Below are 14,584 nucleotides of genomic sequence, written 5' to 3' on the forward strand. Positions count from 1 at the left end.
AACATCAAACCACAACACTGCAATGAATCATAGAATAGGTGAGGCTGGAAGGGACCTCTGGAGGTCATCTTGTCCAACCCCCTGCTCAAGCAGGGCCACCTAGAGACAGTTGACCAGGAACATGTCCAGACAGCTTTTGAGTGTCTCCAAAGATGGTGACTCCACAACCTGTCTGGACAACCTGTGCTAGTGCTCGGTCACCCTCACAGTAAAAAAGTGTTTCCATATGCTCAGACAGAACTGCCTGTGTTCCAGTTTGGACCTATTGCCTCTTGTCCTGTCACTGGGCACCACTGAAAAGAGCCTGGCTCTGTCCTCTTTGTACCCTCCTGTATTGACCCTGACCGAGAGACAGTTGCATGTTTAGGAGTTAGTGATAAACATAACAGTTAACCTGAGTGGGCACAGGCCTGTGCTGCGCTGCACAAAGTCCTTGGCTGCAAGTTAAACTCAGCCAGCTAACTGTTAACAGAAGACCCTGCAAGCAGTTTCCCCCTTGGTACCAGTGATTACGCTACCTGCATGGTCTTGCCTTTATCTAAAAGTGCAGCAAGAATTTCTCACGAGAACATCCTTTAGGAATAGAGTTGTTTTCTTGTGAATGAATTATATAATAGCTTGAATGACCAGAAGGGAGAGCTTCCCTCCACAAACAGGATCTGCTCTGCTCTGCACAGTGCACCAGGGGAAAATCCATCCAGGCTCCGTCTGGTGCTGCATAAACACAGGGTGCCCAGCACCTGGAGGGATGTAAGATTTACTCACTATCTGTATTTCTCCTCTTAGTCTGCCTTACAAAAGCAGTTATCTTATTAAGCCATTTGTTGTCAGGCCTTTCTTACTGAGATCCAGAAAGTATGCTGCACTGTCTCTCTCTTACATCAACCCCCACTCCGGTACCCCCCTTCAGGTATCTATATACATTGATAAGATTCCCCTGAGCTTTCTCTTCTCTAGGCTAAGCAGTCCCCAAGTCTCTCAGTCTTTCCTCATAGGAGAGACGCTCCAGTTCCTTAATCATCTTCATAGCCCTTCACTGGACTCTCTCCGGTATGTTCATGTCTCTCTTGCACTGAGGAGCCCAAAACTGGACACATTGCTCCAGATGTGGCCACACCAGTGCTAAGCAGAAGGGAAGGATCACCTCCCTCAAACTGCTGGCAACACTCCTCCCAATGCAGCCCAGGATACTGTTAGCCTTTTTAGCTGCAAGGCCACATTGATGGCTCATGTTCAAGTTCATGTCCACCAGGAAACCCAGGTCCTTTTCTGCAAAGCTGCTTTCCAGCCAGTCAGTGCCCAGCAAATGGGGTTGTTCCTCCCCAGGTGCAGGACATGGCATTTCCCTCTGTTGAACTTCATGAGAGTGGCCTCACAATGGTTGACCCTCCATATACTGTCTAGATATAGCCAAGAAAATAACTTATGTAAGGAAAGAAAGAGAGCAGGTTGCCAAAACACAAAAAATGCCTTTATAAAAGGGCAGTGGACTCACGTATACCCATAATATGGAACATTTTCTGGGAAAAACGGCATGAGTGTTCCCTGCTTAAATATCAGAACTGTAGCGTGAGAGAGCACAGACAAACCCTCAAAGCAGAATCATAGAATCATTAAGGTTGGAAAAGACCTCTAAGATCATCAAGTCCAACCGTCAACCCAACACCACCATGCCCACTAAACCATGTCCCTAAGCAGCTCATCTACATGTCTTTTAAATACTTCCAGTGACTCAACCACTTCCCTGGGCAGCCTGTTCCAATGTTTAACCACTCTTTCAATAAAGACATTTTTCCTCATGTCCAATCTAAACCTCCCCTGGCGCAACTTGAGGCCATTTCCTCTCGTCCTATCGCTAGTTACTTGGGAGAAAAGACCGACACCCACCTCACTTCAGCCTCCTTTCAGGCAGTTGTAGAGAGCGATGAGGTCTCCCCTCAGCCTCCTTTTCTCCAGGCTAAACAACCCTAGTTCCCTCAGCTGCTCCTCATAAGACTTGTTCTCCAGACCCTTCACCAGCTTCGTTGCCCTTCTCTGGACACGCTCCAGCACCTCGATGTCCTTCTTGTAGTGAGGGGCCCAAAACTGAACACAGTATTCAAGGTGCGGCCTCACCAGTGCCGAGTACAGGGGCACGATCACTTCCCTCCTCCTGCTGGCCACACTAGTTCTGATACAGGCCAGGATGCCATTGGCCTTCTTGGCCGCCTGGGCACACTGCTGGCTCATGTTCAGCCAGCTGTCAACCAGCACCCCCAGGTCCTTTTCCGACAGGCAGCTTTCCAGCCACTCTTCCCCAAGCCTGTAGCGCTGCATGGGGTTGTTGTGGCCGAAGTGCAGGACCCGGCACTTGGCCTTGTTGAACCTCATACAATTGGCCTCGGCCCATCGATCCAGCCTGTCCAGGTCCCTCTGCAGAGCCTTCCTACCCTCGAGCAGATCAACACTCCCGCCCAACTTGGTGTCATCTGCAAACTTACTGAGGGAGCACTCGATCCCCTCATCCAGATCATTGGTAAAGATATTGAACAAGACCGTCCCCAAAACTGAGCCCTGGGGAACACCGCTCGTGACCGGCCGCCAACTGGATGTAACTCCATTCACCACAACTCTCTGGGCCCGGCCGTCCAGCCAGTTTTTTACCCAGCGCAGAGTCCACCTGTCTAAGCCGTGAGCTGCCAGCTTCTCTAGGAGAATGCTGTGGGAGACAGTGTCAAAGGCCTCACTGAAGCCCAGGTAGACCACATCCGCAGCCTTTCCCTCATCCACTAGGCGGGTCACCTGGTCATAGAAGGAGATCAGGTTGGTCAAGCAGGACCTGCCTCTCATGAACCCGTGCTGGCTGGGCCTGATCCCCTGGTTGTCCCGCTCATGCCTTGTGAGCGCCCTCAAGATGAACCGCTCCATAATCTTCCCCGGCACCGAGGTCAGGCTGACAGGCCTGTAGTTTCCTGGATCCTCCTTCCGGCCCTTCTCGTAGATGGGCGTCACATTGGCAAGCCTCCAGTCGTCCGGAACCTCCCCCGTTAACCAGGACTGCTGATAAATGATGGAGAGTGGCTTGGCGAGCTCCTCCGCCAGCTCCCTCAGCACTGTCGGGTGGATCCCATCCGGCCCCATAGACTTGTGAGTGTCCAGGTGGCGTAGCAGGTTGTTGACTGCTTCCTCTTGGATTATGGGGGGTTTATCCTGCTTGCCATCCCTGTCTTCCAGCTCAGGGGGCTGAGTACCCTGAGGATAACTGGTCTGCCTGTTAAAGACTGAGGCAAAGAAGGCATTGAGTACCTCAGCCTTAAGAGTAAGACCAATAAGAAAAAATTGCCACATAGCAAAAAAAAAAAAAAAAAAAAAAAAAAAAAATTGTTTGAGTTTGTTTCAGCAGGGAATCAACTGTAACTGTGAATGGACCAACACTGGAGACATGCATCTGGCTAACTAATCCTCTTAGGTAGGCATACAAATTTGACAGTTCCCCCTCTATACTTGTGAAGAATGAGCAAGCCCACCCTAAACAGCCACAGCATTCAAACAGTGAACCCAAGATTGATACAGTTGGAATAGTAGATATATTCACAACCTACATAAGAAAATGCCCCATGAAAGGCAGAGTCCTGGAAGTCCTAACTGAAAATATAGTTGGTCACAAAATTGAACTGTCTCTGTGAAGCAGGGACAGCAGGATCTTATCTCCTATAGGACTTCAGAAAACAGTGGACTTGGAAGTAAGCAAAAATCAATGTTCTGTAAAATGGTATCTCGAACTCATTCTGTGGACAGTCTAGGATCAAAACGTCTCTGGCTGAGAGATACCAGCATATCCTGTTACATCTCAAGGCATGGTTTTACCTTACTGTCAGATTTCAGTACTAGGGATATTTCCTATTCTTGGCCCAATAGCTTGAAGCAACTAGGGGTATACCAGAGACGTGTTCAGAGTGCCTGAGGATAAACTGCAAGCAAGTGATTTTGTGCACACACATAGAGAGGTCTGAAGAGCAATCAACTAAATAGAGACAATGTTCTCTCAGCACTTCTGTAGACACAGAATCTGCAGAATTATTATCTGTCATTACCTATGCATGAAACTGCAATATGTTGTGCAGAAAAATCAAGGAAGCATTTTAAATTATGCTGAACTCTCTGTATCTTATATGTATGTCTAGCTCCTCGAGAGACCAACATTTCTTTGCTCTAGGTTGTACTGAATACCTAATCCTGTAAGAACACTATCCATTGTAATCAAGTGGAGAAGGATAAAAGGGCTTTCTCACATGCATTCCAAGGGTCTTGCTGCTACTGAAGGAAAAAAATTACATCAGAAGAAACCATCAACAACCTGCTAAGGGACAGCATCCCCTGCTCCCTAGGAAGTACACAAAGCACACTCACATCTGCAGAGTTTGAAGATGTTGGCATAGGGTGTAATGTAAGCTGTCATATTACCCAAATTCCCATCCATCTTTACAGCCTGGTGGGGCAATCTTGAGGGTATTGATAACTAGTCCAGCACCACCTCACTGAAGTTAAAAGACAACAAAAGTTGCAGAGAGAACGTCTAGCAGTGCAACCCAGAATCCAGAGTGCTGAATAGGCATCTGCAATGAAGAACAACTCAAGGAGAACATCTTTCAGTGCCACTGTGTCCTAAACAGTGGGCCACATCAGGAAAAAGGTGTAATTCATACTGTCCGAACTGCTATAACTTGAAAACACCCCAAGCAATGGACAGATCAAAAAGCAAGTTGTTGTACTGTTAAAAAAAAAAATCCCAACAGAACTGTGAAACAGACTTATTTAACAAACAGAAATGTTAAGACATGCATCCAGAAGATTGTAAACTGTGAGCAAATCTTTCCAAACCTTTTAAAAAGCTAAAAAATCCCAGACCATAGAAAAAGGAAGTGCAGAGACTACCTAAGCATACCAAGGCATGGTACAACACCACAAAGGTGTCTCAGTGAAACAAAACCATAAGTAGGGGAAACAATTAATATATATTTTTTTAAAAAATATTTTCTTCTGTGAATTCAAACCTTGCCCTAAATAGGGAACAAATGCTTGCCTAGGCATCTGAGAGAAACTAAAGACATAATGTGCCCTGCCATGAATGGTCTTATACAACTTGGGGTGGGAGAAAAACAGGAGAGAGAGAGAAAACAGACCATCAACACACTACATACACTGCAACAGCAAAAACTGTTCAGTCTCAAGAACACTATCATCTAACGTGTGAATATCCATACTGAGTGTCAAACAGAGCAAGTTGCTTAGCAAACACCCAAAAAGAGACAAGATGTCAGCTAAGTACAGCATATCAGAAACCTGTATGTGTTTCAGGTATATTACATATTTTATCATCATAAATAGAGGCATGGAGCTAAAGACAAAGGTTTCAGACAATCTGAAAGCTCACATTTTGAAACAGGTCACTTGGTCAACAGAAACCTCCTTAAAGGCAAAGAGTTTAAAGAAGAAATTTATGTAACTGAATACACTAATAATCTAAAGAATTTTTTTTTTCAAAAATAAGTTTTATGTTTAATAAACAGCATATCAGATACTTACTGTAATATTTATTACATACGTGCACATGAACACCTCAAAAAAAAAAAAACCCTCCAAAAAGCTTGACAAATGTATTTGTACCCATGCAAATCAAACTTACCATAAAAAGTTATTATGACACTGTGCAAGTTCTAACCAAATTATGGTAAAGTTCAACATAAGTAATTTAATAAACTAAAGATGAACATTGGGATGTTGTTGGAACAGAATTCTTACTGTTCTTTTACAAAACCTTTTGGAAGAGCAATGCTTTGAAGAAAGAGTTTAACACACAGCAAGTCAGAATTAACTTCCATAAGATTTTCACAGCAATGTTCCACAAGCTTCTAAAAACAGTCTTTACAGAATTAATAGTGCCATGGTGATATTCATTACTATTAACTGTCTCACAAAAGAAACTCTCTAATATTACAGAAAATTATTCACCTTACCACTATAAGGTTATGAGGCAAACATATAATGAAAGCAGACTCCTAAAAAGCATTTACATTCAGAATTAATATTGCTACCGTAACGCAATTGTAGCAGCACAAACTTCACCAAAGTCTAGAATGACCAATACCTGAAGTGTTTCATTTTATTTTGAATGTATTATACCTGAAAATAAATTATATAAATTATGCTTTATTAATACCTGTATTTGAAGGAACTAAGTAAAATGGTTGATTCACTGGAAACTATGCTTTGCTATAGAAATCACCACTTGTCTTAGGGAGGATCCCTAAAGACTACAGGTTAGCAAATACAAATAAAGGGGCAAAAACCTCAGAAAAGGGTCATTCAAAGATTTCCTCATGTAGCATCTCATACTTGAATAACAAAAATAAAAACTAATTAAAAAAAAAAATCCCCCGCCTGTCATTTAACAGTAGCTCCTTGCTACAGGCAACTCTTCTGATTTGAAGACTTGTAGCCAAAAGTCTTCCAAAACAGTTACTGGGCTCCTCGTATCTTAGGACTGCTTATCCTCCTTTCCCATTCCCCTTCCCCCCTCTGGAAATGTGGAGGGGGAGGGAGGGAGAGAAAAGAACACGAAGAAACAATAATCATGTGAGGGAACTATTATATCATGTATTTGGGGCGGGGCGGGGGGGAAATCAGAATTGATTTCAACTGATTTAACAGATAGTCAGAAAATCACCACCTTGAAATGATGCATTATGAGCTACATAATATGAATTTACATACATATCATGACAAATGACCCAGAAAAATCACCTATTTTTAAAGCTGCCAGATGCTTCCTTGTAGAAGATTCATTTTTCAGTTTCTTTTAAGTTGACAAAGGCTTTCCAAGATGACCCATTCTGTGCCAGGTATCCATCCATGTCAAAGCTGGGCTATTTCAATGTTTTCATTGTATGCAAAACATATTTTTTCCCCTTTCCAAGGAAAGCTACAGAAAAATACATTTTTGCCCCATTACAAAAGGCTATTTTTTCTTTAAAAAGTTTAATTACTTGCATGCTTTAAGCTCCACATGCATCTTCCTAAGAGACAGCAAAATGCATATCCTGACACACAAATGATGCTTTTGTCAAGCTCACTGTAACGTTACTGTTATTGATTTTTTTTTCATATGTTACAGCTGAGTCACCTACACATTCTGTCTGTACTGACTGCATTCCAGTATAAGGCTTCTGGGAGCTAAGCATCTGCAGTTGTAGAATCATAGGATAATACAGGTTGGAAGGGACCTCCAGATGTCCCTAGTCCAACCTCCTGCTCAAAGTCAACTATGAGATCAGACCAGGTTGCTCAGCTTTATCCATTTGTGTCTTGAAAACCTCTAAGACAGAGGCTACACAGCTTCTCTGGGCAACCTCTTCCACAGCTTGACTACGGTCATGGAGAGAAAGTTTTTCCTTGTATCCAGTCTGAACCTTCTTTGTTTCAATTTACGACCATTGCCTCATGTCCTCCCACCACACACCTCAGTAAATAGCCTTACTCCATCTTCTCAAAGACACCAGCAGGTTGTTATTAGATCCCCCTGAAGCCACCTCTTCTCAGCGTCTCCTCACAGGGCAAGTGCTCCAGCTTCCTAACCATCTTGGTAGCCCTCCACTGAATTAACTGCTGTTTATCGATGTCTTTCCTGTATTGAGGGTCCCAAAACTGGGTGCAGTACTCTAGATGCAGTCTAATGAGCACTAAGTAGAGAGGGATAATCACTTCTCTCCATCTACTAGCTATGTTCCTGTTAATACAGCCCAGGATGTTGTTGCCCTTCTTTTCTGCAGGGGCATGCTGCTGCTGGCGCATGATCAGAGTGCTGTCTACCAGGACCCCAGTGCTGTCTACCAGGACCCCAGGTTTCTCCAGCAGAGCTGCTTCCCAGCCAGTCAGTCCCCAGGCTGTATCGCTGCAAGGTGCTCCTCCTGCCCAGATGCAGGGCTTTGCATTTGTCCTTGAATTTCATAAGGCTCCAGATGGGCCTTGTGTTCACAATGCCAAAGTCCCTCTGAATGGCAGTCCCATCCTCATGCATATCAACTATTCCCCCCAATTTGGTGTCATCTGCAAGCACAAGAGCACACTCTACCACCTTCTCAGGATGAACCCCTGCAGTACCCCACGTGTTACCAACCTCCTTATATCACACATTAACCACTACTTTCTGAGTCCATCCATCCAACCAGTCTTTTACTCATCTAGTTCTCCATGCACTCAGACTGTAGTGTCCAAATCTGGATACAAGAATATTGTTGGAGACAGAGTTGAAAGCCTTGCTAAAGTCAAGGTAAATGAAATCCACAGTTCTTCCCTCATCCAAAAATTCAGCTATTTTACCATAGAAGACAATCAGGCTAGTCACGCATGATTTACCTTTGATAAAACCATGCTGATTGTTCCCAATCACTTCCTTCTTCTTGTGCCCAGAAACATGTTCCAAGAACACCCATGCCCTTATTTTCCCAAGGACGAAAAGGAAGCTAGCCAGCTTTGTAGCTCCTTGGACTGTATTTTGGCCTTTTTTGAAGGGTACAACATACGCCTTTCTCTAGTCATCGTGAAGCTCTCCTGACAGCCAAGATGTTTCAAAGATGATGGGGAGGGACCTCACTGTGACTCTGGCCAGCTCTATCAACATCCTCAGACACAGTCCATTTGGCCACATGGACATGTATGATTCGAGTTCTCTCAATAAACCCCGGACTCAATCCTCATCCACTGCTGGTAGCTACTCTCCTCAAACCCTGCCACTGAGCACAGAGGCCTGGGAGACCTTATTGGTGAAGACTCACTAAGGAAAAGAGGGCATTGCGTACCTCAGCCTTATCCGTGTCGGCTGCCACTAAATGACACATCACATTCAGAAGGAAGCCCATATTTTACTTGTCCAGCTTTTTACTACTAAAGTACTAGAAGAAACTCTTCTTGCTGCCCTTGACCTCCCTTGCAAGTGTCATCTCTAGGTGAGCATTGGCTCTCTTGATGTCATCCCTACATACCAGGACAATGTTTCTAAATTTCTCCTTTGTAGCCTGTATCAGCTTCCACTGCTTGTATATTCCATTTTTGCACTGGAGCTCAGGCATGAGCCAAGCTCATCTTGATAGGCCTGCTTGTTTTCCTGAGTATCAGGATGGACCACTGGCATCTAAATTGCTTCTCAGTGATATCTTGCTGGACCCAGCAAGCATGAAAAGGTGAGCTATCCACATGAACAAAAGGGCAGAAAAGAGGGGGACCAATAGGACTTGACTGAAGAAAGAACTGCAGTGGGGGAAAAAGCTGATACAATTGACACGGTGAACAGAATGTCGAATTTGGGATACAGACCAAGTCTGAGATGGGTGAGAAGACTGGTAAGAAAGGAAAAAAACAAATTCAGATGAGACACCAGCTAGGCAGGAAGACCAGACTGAAATACAACACTGCAGCTGGAAAACTTCAGAAGATAGAACAGGAGCCAGTGGAAATGCAGAACAGAGAGAGGACAGATCCTAGCCATGATAGAGAACTGGATGTGAAGCTGAGGATAGTGGACAAAAGCCTGAGACCAGCAGACAGGAGTGCAAATAGCTGGATAGGATTCAAACAGTGAAAGAACACTGGGATAAACAATTTTTATAACAATTTAGTTAGAATCTCCCTGCACAGCAGTTCTGGATCTCATATAAGAAGCCCTTTAGCAAGAAACAAACGGTTTACATGGGGAAAGTAGGATTGTGATAAAAATTTCAGAATAGGGCAAAAAAGATTGGGACAGGAAGGTATTTAAGTAGATACCACAGAAGGAATAAGCAGAAAAAAATCAGCATCCACCAGGACATGCTCACTCCCAGAGCCTGGAACAGAACCCAAGATTCCAGAGTTTCGTCACTACTTTGAAACACTTAAAAATCTCAGAAAACCATTCACAGACCATATCATTTGGACCACAGATGAATTACAAATTACTAGTATCATATTCTCTGCTAGCTCAAGTGGCAGAAGTCTCATGGCAAAATATACAAATTTCAGCCTTTCTAAAGACTTATATGCTATAATGCAATCCCACATGATAGAAGGTTCCCTTCTGTCCATCAGGGTTGCTGCCTTTTCTAATCTAGCATGTTGAACATTTTGTTTATGTGCAAAATTATCTTTTTTTTAAACAGATGAGTACAAAAAACCTAACCCTCAGTTTAAAAAAAAAATTATAGTCACATCACAAAAATTAAAGATTATTTGATCTTGTTCTCTGTGCCCTTATGTGCAAGGTACTCTTGCTGTATTACTGAACAAGATGTTTAAAAAAATTTAAATAACGACACTATATTATATAAGGACCTTGCCATATGCACTGCAAATGTTGGCAAGTGTGCTGTTAATAAGATAGGTATTGCAGGAAAAGAGGGGGAATTAATATTGTCATGGAGAATTAGATTTTCTTCTTGTTCCTTGCAAGCAAATCATCTTTAAAAAAAAAAAAAAAAAAAAAAAGGCTTTCAATGGGCAATCCACTCTTCATCAAAATTTTGGACTTAGTATCTTGGGGTTAACATTGCGGCAGATCTAAGTATTTATACTTGCAGTCTAAATCAACAGACACCATACTACAAATCAAGCAGTGAGGTCTTTTCTAGCATATGCATTCATGGATCCCTGTTAAGGGATCTATAAAAAATAACGAAGAAAAGGTAGGTTATTGTTAGTAAATTACATAAGGAAACAGACCTTTATGAGGAAACATTTTAGAACATGCAAATCATTAACACACTGATAAGATTATTTTGAAAAATCATATCATAAAGGCCCTAAATTGGATATTCAACACAAAGGGACACATAACACATCTCCAGAGACTTCTGTGAAAATATTACTAGTGAAACATGCAGGCATTGGAAACTGAAGGTAATGAAACAGCAGAAGAGGAAATTAAGAAGGTACAGTCTGAACAGCACATAACAAATAGTGAGGCCACCCGTTACTCCATACCAAGAAAAAGATTCAATATTGCTCACTGAACACAATCTATGCCATTCTGTGCTATATACTGAAAGAAACATTGTAGGGAAAAGTGTAACATTTAACCATATATTTACAGGCCAAATTACAGTTCTTACAAGAATCCCTAATTCTGGCATTTCATGATTTATGAGAGCTTGATCTTGCAACTTCAAAGTTCTTTGAAGATAGTTTTTGTTGCATAATAGCAAAACATATGCGCAATTTCCCTAAAAAACACACACATCACTTCACTTGCAGATTATATTCATCATATGAGATGCATATTAATGCAATCATACCTAGCATGCATCATCTACATTTGTTTTCCTTATTGTATTAGAAGCATATTCTGTGACCAAACAGCAAGCTTTTGAATGAGTCTAGAAAAAAATTAAGTCACATTTTGTTTTGACACTAGCTCCCCCTCCAGACCAGCCTAAGATTATAGTAATTACTTTTTATTTTAAATTCTGACTCTGCATCAAGATTTAAATACTCAAGTCCAAATCTTCTTCATCTTTATCCCCTTAAATGTCAATGAACAGACTGATGAGATAATGTATATGTAAAATTATAGTTTATTATTTTTTACTGTACATAAATTCCACAACTGGGAAAATAATTCGGTTTAGAACAGATCTGACAGATAAATCAGCAATTCTGTACAGCTACAGAGAGACAGGAATGGACCAAAAATACAATTTTTCATATTAATCCTATGAATGGTCTGCAATTTTTGTAACATATAAACATTCCATTATACAATCAAGCCTCTGTTTGCAGTCCCAATAAAGTGATCATAAACCACAGATGCCAAAACAAAAGGAAGCCCCTATGTGGTTTAGTACTGCCTTTACTAATTCACTTAAGGTGAATCAGCTCCATTTCTACTCCAGCAAGTACAGCTAACATTTTTTTCTTGTTCTAATATTAGCTAGAACTAGTAACTTTTCATTTGCTTAGCTAATGAAACTGCCAAAATTTTAAACAAACGAAGACACAAGAGTAAAAGAGAAAGAAAACTACAACTTCCAATCTGACCCTCTGTATTTCCCAGTTGTCAAATGTCCTGGCAGCTACATCACTAAAAGAGTGCATTTGCATGATTCAACACTCCAGGTTGATTCCTACCCTTCCCTCATTATTGAGCTGCTTTGCTCAGAAAATATGAATAATTAATTATACTTTCAACACTGAAAAAAGGTTAGGTTGTCTCATTATGTCTTGTTGGGAAAATATGCAAACTTTGCAATATGCTAGTTTGCCAGTTTAAGGTACATATACATATGAAACCCTAACAAGTATCAATAAAAACTTGGCAGTAAACATACCTGTAATAACCAGAGAAACAGACGTTACTGGAAATACATCAAAGCATAGTCACCAACTCCTAATAACTAGCTTTCTTTAATAATGGAAGAAATTGTAACAGAGCCTTCTGTAAAACCACCCCAGCAGCAGCAGCACAGGCAATGTTGGCCATTTATTTGCTTTTGCAGTTCAGACTTTTCTAAAGTTTTTGACAATTTACAATGGAGAATGACTTAGAAAAAGAAAAAAGATTAATACTATAAAATCAAAGAACCTTTTCATGCTTAAACACTCTTTCTTAAGTATTTACTCCATTAGCTTTCAGTTAATGCCTAGACATTAAAATACTGCATTTTGGGGTAGAGGGAGTATGCGTATATATGTTTATAAATGTACATGTGTATACTGAAACATACACGTTTCAGCTGATGCGTATGTTTCAGTATACACACACACACACACAAAAAAGGCACAAAGTGCTAATACAAGATCACAAAGTGAAGAATGTTCTGAACACATGGTTGTTTTCCCCATCCGTGTACGCACAGCACGTGGATCACAGTGTACCATGCATGCATTGAGGACGCAAGGACGGCAGGTACTGCCCCAAGGAACTTACAGTCTTTCAACAAGCAATTTTTCAGCTGATGTCTATGGCCATAGGCTTTTTGGTACAACCTGCACCACGGCATTATAGTCTCTACCTATTTTTGTACCCTCAGTCACGAGCTTCTGAAAGCAGAGGGTCACAGCCTGGTCTTTGGAGAGCATCTAGAACACAGTGGGTACACACCCGCACACAGATGTGAAAGACCTGAGCATACATTAAGCACAAACTTGACTAGAGGAAAAATCGCCGGAGCCTTATCAGTAACAGAATCCAAGACCAAAGCAGTTAAATGTGCCGAAATACGGTAAAGGTCGCCGTGGGAAAAGCCCCAGGCAACAACCGATGGCTCTGCACCCTTGTAAGACAAGCACTTCCTCGAGCTACCAGGCGGCCCTAGAGCGGAAGGTCCGTCCATAAAGCCCAAGTTTCCCGTGTACTTCTCTCTGCCAAAACCAGACGTCCCCTCGGGCGGCCACAGTTCCTGGGACAAGGAAAGTTGGAGGCCGCTCCCCGCGCCCTGCGGCCGCGACGCACGGGACGGCGGCAGCCGCGCTCCCCTCCGCGGGAACCCCGCTGCCCGCGCCGCTCCCCGGGGCAACGCCGCCGCCCGGGGCTCGCACGCGCCTCCCTCCTGGGCCCGGCCCGGCCTCGCTGCCGACGGTGATGCCCCAGCCGCCCGCCAAGCCCCGGCCCTCCCCTTCCCCCGCCGGGCGCAGGGCCCCCGCCGCGCTCTCCGGCGGCTTCAGGCCCCACCAGCGCGCCTCAGGTGAGGGAGCCCACGGGGACCCCGGCACACGGCGGGGGACCGGCCCCCTCCCCGCCACCACCACCCCGGCGGCGGCGGTTGCTGAGCACCGCCGGAATCGCAACAGCGGCGGCGCCAGGCCCGGGGGAGGGATGGGGAGCGCTGGCTGGAGCAGCCCGGTCTCGACTCGGTACCCGCTTCCCCGCCGCCGCGGCTCCCGCTCAGCCCCCGCATCCCCTTACCCGAGTGCCGGCGCCGCTGGCGGGGCCCGCGCTGCCGTCGCCGAGGGTGCCGGGCGCGGGGAGACGCCGGGACGAACGGAGGGGTGGCGAGGGGGAGGGGAGGGCGGGGGGGACACCGCGGTGAGGAGACGGAAGCAGGAACCCGCCGCCGCTTAACGGAGCCGCCGGCGGACTGAGGAGACGGAGCGCGAGATGCGGACAGCGCGCGCGCCGAGGGCGGGGAGCGCCGCGCGAGCAGCTGACAGCGAGGAGCGGCGTACGCCGGGCAGCGCGCGGCGAGAGCAACCGACGGTGCCAGCGACGGCGCGCGCGCCCCCGCGAGCGCACTAGGAAGAGCTCCGCCGCGGGCGCGCGCCTGCCGGGGGAAGGCAGCCTATGAGAGCGCGAGTCGGGCTCCTGCTGCTGCTGCTGGAGCGCTCTCGTCATGGAACGCTCGAGCGCGCGGCGCGCATGCGCGTCGGGGAACGCTTACCCCCCCACACACCCCCACCCCCCCCCCCCCACACACACACACACACACACACACACACCCCCCCGCCGCCTTCTGCCGCGTACCCCCACCCCAACAGCCGGGCGAGAGCAGCCGCCCCGGGGCCTGCGGGACGGGGGGCGGCGGCATCCCCCCCTCTCTGCGCGGCGGGGGCCGCGGGCGCGGGGTGGGAGAGCCCGCCG

At 45.1% G+C, this 14,584-nt stretch overlaps 1 protein-coding gene across 3 annotated transcripts in view; it reads right to left on the reverse strand.

Moving 5' to 3' along the window:
• The window catches only part of FUT8 (fucosyltransferase 8), a 147,399-nt gene extending 133,417 nt beyond the window's left edge, over window positions 1-13,982 (reverse strand). For all 3 annotated transcript variants that reach the window (XM_076344443.1, XM_076344444.1, XM_076344442.1), the window contains exon 1: window positions 13,913-13,982. The gene's annotated coding sequence lies outside the window, so the exon portion shown is untranslated. The remainder of the gene's footprint in view (window positions 1-13,912) is intronic.
• Between the last annotated feature and the right edge of the window lie 602 nt (window positions 13,983-14,584).

This window comes from Aptenodytes patagonicus, chromosome 7 (genome assembly GCF_965638725.1).
Source record: "Aptenodytes patagonicus chromosome 7, bAptPat1.pri.cur, whole genome shotgun sequence".
NCBI lineage: Eukaryota > Metazoa > Chordata > Aves > Sphenisciformes > Spheniscidae > Aptenodytes > Aptenodytes patagonicus.